Source organism: Ranitomeya imitator, chromosome 2 (assembly GCF_032444005.1).
Source record: "Ranitomeya imitator isolate aRanImi1 chromosome 2, aRanImi1.pri, whole genome shotgun sequence".
Lineage (NCBI taxonomy): Eukaryota > Metazoa > Chordata > Amphibia > Anura > Dendrobatidae > Ranitomeya > Ranitomeya imitator.
The window spans coordinates 442,523,522-442,536,454 of record NC_091283.1 but is presented as its reverse complement, the minus strand read 5'-3'; the positions used below and the strand labels follow the sequence as shown (position 1 = coordinate 442,536,454).

The window sequence follows — 12,933 nt, the reverse complement described above, 5'->3', positions numbered from 1 at the left end:
GGGGTAGTATTATAGTAGTTGTATTTTTGTACATAGGGGCAGTATTATAGTAGTTATATTCTTGTACATTGGGGTGGTATTATAGTAGTTATATTCTTGTTCATAGGAACAGTATTATAGTAGTTATATTCTTGTAGATAGGAGCAGTATTATAGTAGCTATATTCTTGTAGATGGGAGCAGTATTATAGTAGTTATATTCTTGTACATAGGAGCAGTAATATAGTAGTTATATTCTTGTACATAGGGACAGTATTATAGTAGTTATATTCTTGTACATATCAGCAGTATTATAGTAGTTATATTCTTGTACATAGGGGACAGTATTAGAGTAGTTATATTCTTGTAGATAGGAACAGTATTATAGTAGTTGTATTATTGTACATAGGGGCAGTATTAGTTATATTCTTGTACATAGCGGACAGTATTATAGTAGTTATATAATTCTAGATAGGAGCAGTATTATAGTAGTTATATTCTTGTACATAGGGACAGTATTATAGTAGTTATATTCTTGTACATAGGGGCAGTATTATAGTAGTTATATTCTTGTACACAGGGGTAGTATTATAGTAGTTGTATTCTTTTACATAGGGGCAGTATTATAGTAGTTATATTCTTGTACATAGGGGCAGTATTATAGTAGTTATATTCTTGTACACAGGGGTAGTATTATAGTAGTTGTATTCTTGTACATAGGGGCAGTATTATAGTAGTTATATTCTTGTACATAGGGGTAGTATTATAGTAGTTATATTCTTGTTCATAGGAACAGTATTATAGTAGTTATATTCTTGTAGATAGGAGCATTATTATAGTAGCTATATTCTTGTACATAGGAGCAGTATTATAGTAGTTATATTCTTGTACATAGGAGCAGTATTATAGTAGTTATATTCTTGTACATAGGGACAGTATTATAGTAGTTATATTCTTGTACATATCAGCAGTATTATAGTAGTTATATTCTTGTACATAGGGGACAGTATTAGAGTAGTTATATTCTTGTAGATCGGAACAGTATTATAGTAGTTGTATTATTGTACATAGGGGCAGTATTAGTTATATTCTTGTACATAGGGGACAGTATTATAGTAGTTATATTCTTCTAGATAGGAGCAGTATTATAGTAGTTATATTCTTGTACATAGGGACAGTATTATAGTAGTTATATTCTTGTACATAGGGGCAGTATTATAGTAGTTATATTCTTGTACACAGGGGTAGTATTATAGTAGTTGTATTCTTGTACATAGGGGCAGTATTATAGTAGTTATATTCTTGTACATAGGGGTAGTATTATAGTAGTTATATTCTTGTTCATAGGAACAGTATTATAGTAGTTATATTCTTGTAGATAGGAGCAGTATTATAGTAGTTATATTCTTGTACATAGGGGCAGTATTATAGTAGTTATATTCTTGTACATAGGGGCAGTATTATAGTAGTTATATTCTTGTACATAGGGGTAGTATTATAGTAGTTATATTCTTGTACATAGGGGCAGTATTATAGTAGTTATATTCTTGTACATAGGGGTAGTATTATAGTAGTTATATTCTTGTGCATAGGAACAGTATTATAGTAGTTATATCCTTGTAGATAGGAGCAGTATTATAGTAGCTATATTCTTGTACATAGGAGCAGTATTATAGTAGTTATATTCTTGTACATAGGAGCAGTATTATAGTAGTTATATTCTTGTACATAGGGACAGTATTAGAGTAGTTATATTCTTGTAGATAGGAACAGTATTATAGTAGTTGTATTATTGTACATAGGGGCAGTATTATAGTAGTTATATTCTTGTACATATGGGCAGTATTATAGTAGTTATATTCTTGTACATAGGGGCAGTATTAGTTATATTCTTGTACATAGGGGACAGTATTATAGTAGTTATTTTCTTCTAGATAGGAGCAGTATTATAGTAGTTATATTCTTGTACATAGGGACAGTATTATAGTAGTTATATTCTTGTACATAGGGGCAGTATTATAGTAGTTATATTCTTGTACACAGGGGTAGTATTATAGTAGTTGTATTCTTGTACATAGGGGCAGTATTGTAGTAGTTATATTCTTGTACATAGGGGTAGTATTATAGTAGTTATATTCTTGTTCATAGGAACAGTATTATAGTAGCTATATTCTTGTAGATGGGAGCAGTATTATAGTAGTTATATTCTTGTACATAGGGGCAGTATTATAGTAGTTATATTCTTGTACATAGGGGCAGTATTATAGTAGTTATATTCTTGTACATAGGGGTAGTATTATAGTAGTTATATTCTTGTACATAGGGGCAGTATTATAGTAGTTATATTCTTGTACATAGGGGTAGTATTATAGTAGTTATATTCTTGTGCATAGGAACAGTATTATAGTAGTTATATTCTTGTAGATAGGAGCAGTATTATAGTAGCTATATTCTTGTACATAGGAGCAGTATTATAGTAGTTATATTCTTGTACATAGGAGCAATATTATAGTAGTTATATTCTTGTACATAGGGACAGTATTAGAGTAGTTATATTCTTGTAGATAGGAACAGTATTATAGTAGTTGTATTATTGTACATAGGGGCAGTATTATAGTAGTTATATTCTTGTACATATGGGCAGTATTATAGTAGTTATATTCTTGTACATAGGGGCAGTATTAGTTATATTCTTGTACATAGGGGACAGTATTATAGTAGTTATATTCTTCTAGATAGGAGCATTATTATTGTTATTATATTCTTGTACATAAGGACAGTATTATAGTAGTTATATTCTTGTACATATGGGCAGTATTATAGTAGTTATATTCTTGTACATAGGGGACAGTATTATAGTAGTTATATTCTTTTACATAGGGGCAGTAATATAGTATAGTTATATTCAGGTAATATGAGCAGTAATATAGTATAGTTATATTCAGGTAATATGAGCAGTATTAGAGTAGTGATATTCTTGTACATAGAGGGCATTATTATAGTAGGTATATTCTTGTACATATGGGCAGTATTATAGCAGTTATATTCTTGTAATGGGGGCAGTATTATATAAGTTATATTCTTGTACATAGGGGAAAGTATTATAGTAGTTATATTCTTGTACATAGGAGCAGTATTATAGTAGTTATATTCTTGTACATAGGGGCAGTATTATAGTAGTTATATTCTTGTGCATAGGGGGCAGTATTATATTAGTTATATTCATGTACATAGGGGGCAGTATTATAATAGTTATATTCTTGTAGCTAGGGAGCAGTATTATAGTGGTTATATTCTTGCACACAGGAGCAGTATTATAGTAGTTATATTCTTGTACATAGGAGCAGTATTATAGTAGTTATATTCTTGTAGATAGGAGCAGTATTATAGTAGTTATATTCTTGTACATAGGGACCGTATTATAGTAGTTATATTCTTGTACATATCAGCAGTATTATAGTAGTTATATTCTTGTACATAGGGGACAGTATTAGAGTAGTTATATTCTTGTAGATCGGAACAGTATTATAGTAGTTGTATTATTGTACATAGGGGCAGTATTAGTTATATTCTTGTACATAGGGGACAGTATTATAGTAGTTATATTCTTCTAGATAGGAGCAGTATTATAGTAGTTATATTCTTGTACACAGGGACAGTATTATAGTAGTTATATTCTTGTACATAGGGGCAGTATTATAGTAGTTATATTCTTGTACACAGGGGTAGTATTATAGTAGTTGTATTCTTGTACATAGGGGCAGTATTATAGTAGTTATATTCTTGTACATAGGGGTAGTATTATAGTAGTTATATTCTTGTTCATAGGAACAGTATTATAGTAGTTATATTCTTGTACATATGGGTAGTATTATAGTAGTTATATTCTTGTACATAGGGGTAGTATTATAGTAGTTATATTCTTGTACATAGGGGCAGTATTATAGTAGTTATATTCTTGTACATAGGGGTAGTTTTATAGTAGTTATATTCTTGTGCATAGGAACAGTATTATAGTAGTTATATTCTTGTAGATAGGAGCAGTATTATAGTAGCTATATTCTTGTACATAGGAGCAGTATTATAGTAGTTATATTCTTGTACATAGGAGCAGTATTATAGTAGTTATATTCTTGTACATAGGGACAGTATTAGAGTAGTTATATTCTTGTAGATAGGAACAGTATTATAGTAGTTGTAATATTGTACATAGGGGCAGTATTATAGTAGTTATATTCTTGTTCATATGGGCAGTATTATAGTAGTTATATTCTTGTATATAGGGGCAGTATTAGTTATATTCTTGTACATAGGGGACAGTATTATAGTAGTTATATTCTTCTAGATAGGAGCAGTATTATAGTAGTTATATTCTTGTACATAGGGACAGTATTATAGTAGTTATATTCTTGTACATAGGGGCAGTATTATAGTAGTTATATTCTTGTACACAGGGGTAGTATTATAGTAGTTGTATTCTTGTACATAGGGGCAGTATTACAGTAGTTATATTCTTGTACATAGGGGTAGTATTATAGTAGTTATATTCTTGTTCATAGGAGCAGTATTATAGTAGTTATATTCTTGTAGATAGGAGCAGTATTATAGTAGTTATATTCTTGTACATAGGGGCAGTATTATAGTAGTTATATTCTTGTACATAGGGGCAGTATTATAGTAGTTATATTCTTGTACATAGGGGTAGTATTATAGTAGTTATATTCTTGTACATAGGGGCAGTATTATAGTAGTTATATTTTTGTACACAGGGGAAGTATTATAGTAGTTGTATTCTTGTACATAGGGGCAGTATTGTAGTAGTTATATTCTTGTACATAGGGGTAGTATTATAGTAGTTATATTCTTGTTCATAGGAACAGTATTATAGTAGTTATATTCTTGTAGATAGGAGCAGTATTATAGTAGTTATATTCTTGTACATAGGGGCAGTATTATAGTAGTTATATTCTTGTACATAGGGGCAGTATTATAGTAGTTATATTCTTGTACATAGGGGTAGTATTATAGTAGTTATATTCTTGTACATGGGGGCAGTATTATAGTAGTTATATTCTTGTACATAGGGGTAGTATTATAGTAGTTATATTCTTGTGCATAGGAACAGAATTATAGTAGTTATATTCTTGTACATAGGGACAGTATTAGAGTAGTTATATTCTTGTAGATAGGAACAGTATTATAGTAGTTGTATTATTGTACATAGGGGCAGTATTATAGTAGTTATATTCTTGTACATATGGGCAGTATTATAGTAGTTATATTCTTGTACATAGGGGCAGTATTAGTTATATTCTTGTACATAGGGGACAGTATTATAGTAGTTATATTCTTCTAGATAGGAGCATTATTATTGTTATTATATTCTTGTGCATAAGGACAGTATTATAGTAGTTATATTCTTGTACATATGGGCAGTATTATAGTAGTTATATTCTTGTACATAGGGGACAGTATTATAGTAGTTATATTCTTTTACATAGGGGCAGTAATATAGTATAGTTATATTCAGGTAATATGAGCAGTAATATAGTATAGTTATATTCAGGTAATATGAGCAGTATTAGAGTAGTGATATTCTTGTACATAGAGGGCATTATTATAGTAGGTATATTCTTGTACATATGGGCAGTATTATAGCAGTTATATTCTTGTAATGGGGGCAGTATTATATAAGTTATATTCTTGTACATAGGGGAAAGTATTATAGTAGTTATATTCTTGTACATAGGAGCAGTATTATAGTAGTTATATTCTTGTACATAGGGGCAGTATTATAGTAGTTATATTCTTGTGCATAGGGGGCAGTATTATATTAGTTATATTCATGTACATAGGGGGCAGTATTATAATAGTTATATTCTTGTATCTAGGGAGCAGTATTATAGTGGTTATATTCTTGCACACAGGAGCAGTATTATAGTAGTTATATTCTTGTACATAGCAGCAGTATTATAGTAGTTATATTCTTGTAGATAGGAGCAGTATTATAGTAGTTATATTCTTGTACATAGGGACAGTATTATAGTAGTTATATTCTTGTACATAGGGGCAGTATTATAGTAGTTATATTCTTGTACACAGGGGTAGTATTATAGTAGTTGTATTCTTGTACATAGGGGCAGTATTATAGTAGTTATATTCTTGTACATAGGGGTAGTATTATAGTAGTTATATTCTTGTTCATAGGAACAGTATTATAGTAGTTATATTCTTGTAGATAGGAGCAGTATTATAGTAGCTATATTCTTGTACATAGGAGCAGTATTATAGTAGTTATATTCTTGTACATAGGAGCAGTATTATAGTAGTTATATTCTTGTACATAGGGACAGTATTATAGTAGTTATATTCTTGTACACAGGGGTAGTATTATAGTCGTTGTATTCTTGTACATAGGGGCAGTATTATAGTAGTTATATTCTTGTACATAGGGGCAGTATTATAGTAGTTATATTCTTGTACACAGGGGTAGTATTATAGTAGTTGTATTCTTGTACATAGGGGCAGTATTATAGTAGTTATATTCTTGTACATAGGGGTAGTATTATAGTAGTTATATTCTTGTTCATAGGAACAGTATTATAGTAGTTATATTCTTGTAGATAGGAGCAGTATTATAGTAGCTATATTCTTGTACATAGGAGCAGTATTATAGTAGTTATATTCTTGTACATAGGAGCAGTATTATAGTAGTTATATTCTTGTACATAGGGGACAGTATTAGAGTAGTTATATTCTTGTAGATCGGAACAGTATTATAGTAGTTGTATTATTGTACATAGGGGCAGTATTAGTTATATTCTTGTACATAGGGGACAGTATTATAGTAGTTATATTCTTCTAAATAGGAGCAGTATTATAGTAGTTATATTCTTGTACATAGGGACAGTATTATAGTAGTTATATTCTTGTACATAGGGGCAGTATTATAGTAGTTATATTCTTGTACACAGGGGTAGTATTATAGTAGTTGTATTCTTGTACATAGGGGCAGTATTATAGTAGTTATATTCTTGTACATAGGGGTAGTATTATAGTAGTTATATTCTTGTTCATAGGAACAGTATTATAGTAGTTATATTCTTGTAGATAGGAGCAGTATTATAGTAGTTATATTCTTGTACATAGGGGCAGTATTATAGTAGTTATATTCTTGTACATAGGGGCAGTATTATAGTAGTTATATTCTTGTACATAGGGGTAGTATTATAGTAGTTATATTCTTGTACATAGGGGCAGTATTATAGTAGTTATATTCTTGCACATAGGGGTAGTATTATAGTAGTTATATTCTTGTGCATAGGAACAGTATTATAGTAGTTATATTCTTGTAGATAGGAGCAGTATTATAGTAGCTATATTCTTGTACATAGGAGCAGTATTATAGTAGTTATATTCTTGTACATAGGGACAGTATTAGAGTAGTTATATTCTTGTAGATAGGAACAGTATTATAGTAGTTGTATTATTGTACATAGGGGCAGTATTATAGTAGTTATATTCTTGTACATATGGGCAGTTTTATAGTAGTTATATTCTTGTACATAGGGGCAGTATTAGTTATATTCTTGTACATAGGGGACAGTATTATAGTAGTTATATTCTTCTAGATAGGAGCAGTATTATAGTAGTTATATTCTTGTACATAGGGGTAGTATTATAGTAGTTGTATTCTTGTACATAGGGGCAGTATTATAGTAGTTATATTCTTGTACATAGGGGTAGTATTATAGTAGTTATATTCTTGTTCATAGGAACAGTATTATAGTAGTTATATTCTTGTAGATAGGAGCAGTATTATAGTAGTTATATTCTTGTACATAGGGGCAGTATTATAGTAGTTATATTCTTGTACATAGGGGCAGTATTATAGTAGTTATATTCTTGTACATAGGGGTAGTATTATAGTATAGTTATATTCTTGTACATAGGGGCATTATTATAGTAGTTATATTCTTGTACATAGGGGTAGTATTATAGTAGTTATATTCTTGTGCATAGGAACAGTATTATAGTAGTTATATTCTTGCAGATAGGAGCAGTATTATAGTAGCTATATTCTTGTACATAGGAGCAGTATTATAGTAGTTATATTCTTGTACATAGGAGCAGTATTATAGTAGTTATATTCTTGTACATAGGGACAGCATTAGAGTAGTTATATTCTTGTAGATAGGAACAGTATTATAGTAGTTGTATTATTGTACATAGGGGCAGTATTATAGTAGTTATATTCTTGTACATATGGGCAGTATTATAGTAGTTATATTCTTGTACATAGGGGCAGTATTAGTTATATTCTTGTACATAGGGGACAGTATTATAGTAGTTATATTCTTCTAGATAGGAGCATTATTATTGTTATTATATTCTTGTCCATAAGGACAGTATTATAGTAGTTATATTCTTGTACATATGGGCAGTATTATAGTAGTTATATTCTTGTACATAGGGGACAGTATTATAGTAGTTATATTCTTTTACATAGGGGCAGTAATATAGTATAGTTATATTCAGGTAATATGAGCAGTATTAGAGTAGTGATATTCTTGTACATAGAGGGCATTATTATAGTAGTTATATTCTTGTACATAGGGAGCAGTATTGTAGTTATATTCTTGTACACAGGGGGCAGTATTATAATAGTTATATTCTTGTACATAGGAGTAGTATTATAGTAGTTATATTCTTGTACATAGGAGGCAGTATTATAGTAGTTATATTCTTGTACATAAGGGCAGTATTATAGTAGAAATGTACTTGTGCATAAAATGCAGTATTATAGTAATTGTATTCTTATATATTAATACGTTTTATATTATTTTGTTGTCTTTGTAGGCATTACTAGAGTAATATTAGAGCATGATTGCAGTCCACCTGGCTCAATTATACTATTTTTCCTCAGGGTGCAACGAGCAGACTGGTTCATGTACAGCATACAATATATTCACAGATGTATTCCTTGTGACGGGACAGATATGATGTCACTATTTGTCCTCGGTTTGTAATGTACTATTAACCACACAGACCTTCATCTTCAAATCTCACGCATACAGTAAGAATTCAGAAAGATGAATGTTAGATTTTCACCTTCCAGCTAGAATTCAACATCTGAACCCAAATTTCAATCAACTTAGAGTAACTTCATAAGTTATGATAAACCACAGAGGCAGGTGCAGTGTCGGATGGAAAAATACATTTAATAGCTCTATGTTGTAGACTAATGACTAAAGCTACCTATGTTGGAAATTATAACAACAAAAAGCCATAGCACTGTGCTATGATAATAAAGCTTTTTAGTTAATTGTTGATCTCCAACGTTGTGCAAAGTCCTTGTACTGTGACATCTCTGAGTATTATATGTGTACTGTGACATCACTGTGAGCATTGTATATTTACTGTGACATCACTATGAGCATTATATATGTACTGTGACATCACTGTGAGCATTGTATATTTACTGTGACATCACTGTGAGCATTATATGTACTGTGACATCACTGTGAGCATTATATGTACTGTGACATCACTGTCTGCACATGTACTTGGACTATTACTGTGAGCATTATGTATGTACTGTGACATCACAGTGAGCGTTAGTCAAGTACTGTGACATCCCTTTGTGTTTTATATATGAATTCTAACATCACTGTGTGCATTAAAATTGTACAGTGATATCACTTTGTGTATTATATATGAACAGTGACGTCACTGTCCATAATTTGCTTGTACTGTGACATCATGGTTAGCTGTATCCTTTTATTTTGACATCACTCTGTGTGTTATGCAAATACCGGGACATCACTGTGTGCATTATCTGTGTCCTGTGACATCATATTGTAAAAACCACAATTTTGTAAACTTTTCATGTTCAGAACTCTTTGTGTAAGGCAATCCAAATTATGCTGTGGTGCCATAGGGTTAGCTGTTATGCCACTGGGCATAACATTGAAGATCCCATTTTTTCTATATTAATACACTGCAAGATTATGTGAGAGTTGGTTCAACTTTAAAGTGGTTATCCAGTACTTTTTTTTTTTACTCTGAGCCAAAAAACTAGATAGCAGCTATTTGCCTGTTCTACCCATTATTATTATTTTATTATTATTTATTTATATAGCACCATTAATTCCATGGTGCTGTCCATGAGAAAGTAGTTACATACAGGGTTATAGATATAATTTACAGTAAGCAAATTTACAATGACAGACTGGTACAGAGGGGAGAGGACCCTGTCCTTGCGGGCTTACATTCTATGGGATAGTGGGGAAGAGACAGAAGGTTGGGGGGTGCAGCAGCTCTGATGGTTGTAAGGTGGCAGCTTGGGTGGTGGTGAGGCAGCAGAATGGTTATTGCAGGCTGTAGGCTTTCCTGAAGAGATGGGTTTTCAGGTTCCGTATGATGGATCTGAGGGTGGTGGATAATCGGACGTGTTGAGGCGTGGAATTCCAGAGGATGGGGGATATTGGGGAGAAATCTTGGATTGGGTGAGGAGCGAATAAGTGTGGAGGAGAGAAGGAGGCCTTGGGAGGACCGGAGATTACGTGAGGGAAGATATTGAGAGATTAGTTCGGAAATATACGGAGGAGAAAGGTTGTGGATGGCTTTGTAGGTCAGTGTAAGTATTTTAAACTGGGTACGCTGAGGGAATGGGAGCCAGTGAAGAGATTTGCAAAGAGGGGAAGCAGTAGTGTAGCGAGGAGAGAGATTAATTAGTCGGGTAGCAGAGTTGAGGACAGACTGGAGAGGTGCAAGAGAGTTAGCGGGGAGGCCACAGAGGAGGGTGTTGCAGTAGTTGAGGCGGGAGATGATGAGGACATGCACAAGAGTTTTAGTAGATAGAGGGCTGAGGAAGGGGCGGATTCTGGCAATATTTTTGAGTTGGAGGCGACAGGAGGTGGCAAGAGTTTGGACATTATGGGCTCAGAGTGGTCACTGACTTCTCCTGCCAGCGAGTCAGCTGCTCCACATCAACAGAGCAGTTGTTATTCTTCCCTGCTGCTCTGTCGATTGGGTGTGACTGCCGACATCATGCCGAGTGACAGCTGCCTCCCCGCATGTCATCGGCAGTCACACCTTATCAGCAAAGTAGAGTGGAAAAGAAGACACTGCTCTGTTGATGTAATATCAGCGGAAGCCTAAGAATCACCGGCAGGAGCGGTCAGTGACCGGTCTGTACTGGTGGAGATCCACGCTGGGCAGAGCCGACAGGTAGTTAGCAAGTACCTTGCTGTTAGTTCTTAGGCCCTCAGTAAAAAAAAATTAATATACTCCTGGATAACCCATTTAACCACATAAAAAGGGCCCTTAACAATAACATTTCACTGGAATAGATTACATTTAGGTTAGTTATTAGAATGGGCAAACCTGTATCTCCTTAATATCTGTCCAAAGTGCTAAACTGAGTACCACTCACCCTTTAGTAGCTATTTTCTTACCAATACCAGACCCTTAAATGATATTTTTCAGTAAGTCAACTCCTTTTTTCTTGGTATTACTATTAATATTGGAGAAGTTATTGTCACATCAGGGTGTTGGTGAACAGTTGTTAAATTCGGATGAATTGTATTGCATGTTAATATATGCTCTGCCACTAGGGTGCACTGTGACTGATAAGATCGTGATCTAACTGGGAGCCGATCTTCTCATCTTTTCAGGTTGACAACTATCTGTGATGAGATTGAATGGAAAATCGTACCAGGATTCTTAACCCTATAAGGAAGATGGTTTCTATGTGAGCTGGAGGAACTCAAGATTGGCATTTATTTGGGGTATTTTACACCTGCGGGCATACACATGGCATGTGAAAATTGCCTCCTTGGACATACTAGGTTATACTAGGTGTGGAATCCAAAAGAAGAATAATGCAATTTTTGATTTTTTTTTTAATAATTTTTTTTTATTATTCACTCCAGTTGAATTAATTCCCATTTACACGTCCACGGTGCAGCTTTTATCTCATTTCATTGGGAAGCGAAACCATTTCTTGGATGTAAGTTTTGGAAACTTTTAAAATTGCGTTGTACAATTAAATTAATTTTTTTTTGCAATTTTTTTTTAAATTTCTTTGTTAAAATCCCGATCGTCTCTTAGTAGGCCAGGCACTGGGAATTGTATCCATTAGAATAAATTCCAAGGTTTCTGTTTTCACCTTGGAGCAAACTGATGTCATGATGTGAGATGTCGAGAGGCTACACGGTCATTTTCCTGCCCCTCCTCCTACGCCTCCTGGCTAAAATGATCCTCCGTCCTTTGTTCCCGTGTGATGATAGCCAGTGATTTTCATGAAAGGAACGTCAGCTCTCAGTGGTTTAATGTGACACTTCTCTATAGAAAAAGTGACACTAATCCACCTTATGGAACAGAAAAACTGTTTCACACTCGGTGACTGAGAACGGACTATTTTATTTTTCCCCTACAGCTATTAGGTATTCAGTGAGGGGCTGGAACAAAAGATTGTGGGTCTATTAGTGCATATTAAATATCTTGGGTGCAGGGATGTTATTATCTGTGTATCAAATGTGATGGATGCTTACCATGTGCAGGCAGCGCTGCTTAAAAAAAGCAAAAATACAAAAAAATAAAATAAAATCGAACGTTGAAAATCTCTAAAAATTCTTCTTTCTAATTTTTGTGAGTTATGATTGGAAAAATACAATTTTTAAGCTAACTTTGGAACTGACCAAAATGAACCATGGAGGAGTGTGTGGATCCAGTCTAGGCCATACACCACTTACCTGCCCGGACCGCCATAACTATAATACACATAATACAGAAGTTGATTTCTAAAATTTCTAAAAATTCTAATAATTAATCATAGTGATATCTACTTGGAAAAATCCATTTTTTTAGCTACATTTTGGAATTGGCATATAGGAATCATAGGAGAGTGTATGGATCTGATCAAGGATGAACACCACTGGCCAGCCCGGAC

General features: G+C 33.0%; 1 long non-coding RNA gene across 1 annotated transcript in view; it reads left to right on the top strand.

Annotated features, from left to right (window-relative positions):
* LOC138667469 (uncharacterized) overlaps window positions 1–12,607 on the top strand; it is a 52,797-nt gene extending 40,190 nt beyond the window's left edge. Inside the window, exon 3 of the long non-coding RNA XR_011318773.1 lies at window positions 11,657–12,607. This is a non-coding gene — a long non-coding RNA (uncharacterized lncRNA). The remainder of the gene's footprint in view (window positions 1–11,656) is intronic.
* Window positions 12,608–12,933: the final 326 nt, after the last annotated feature.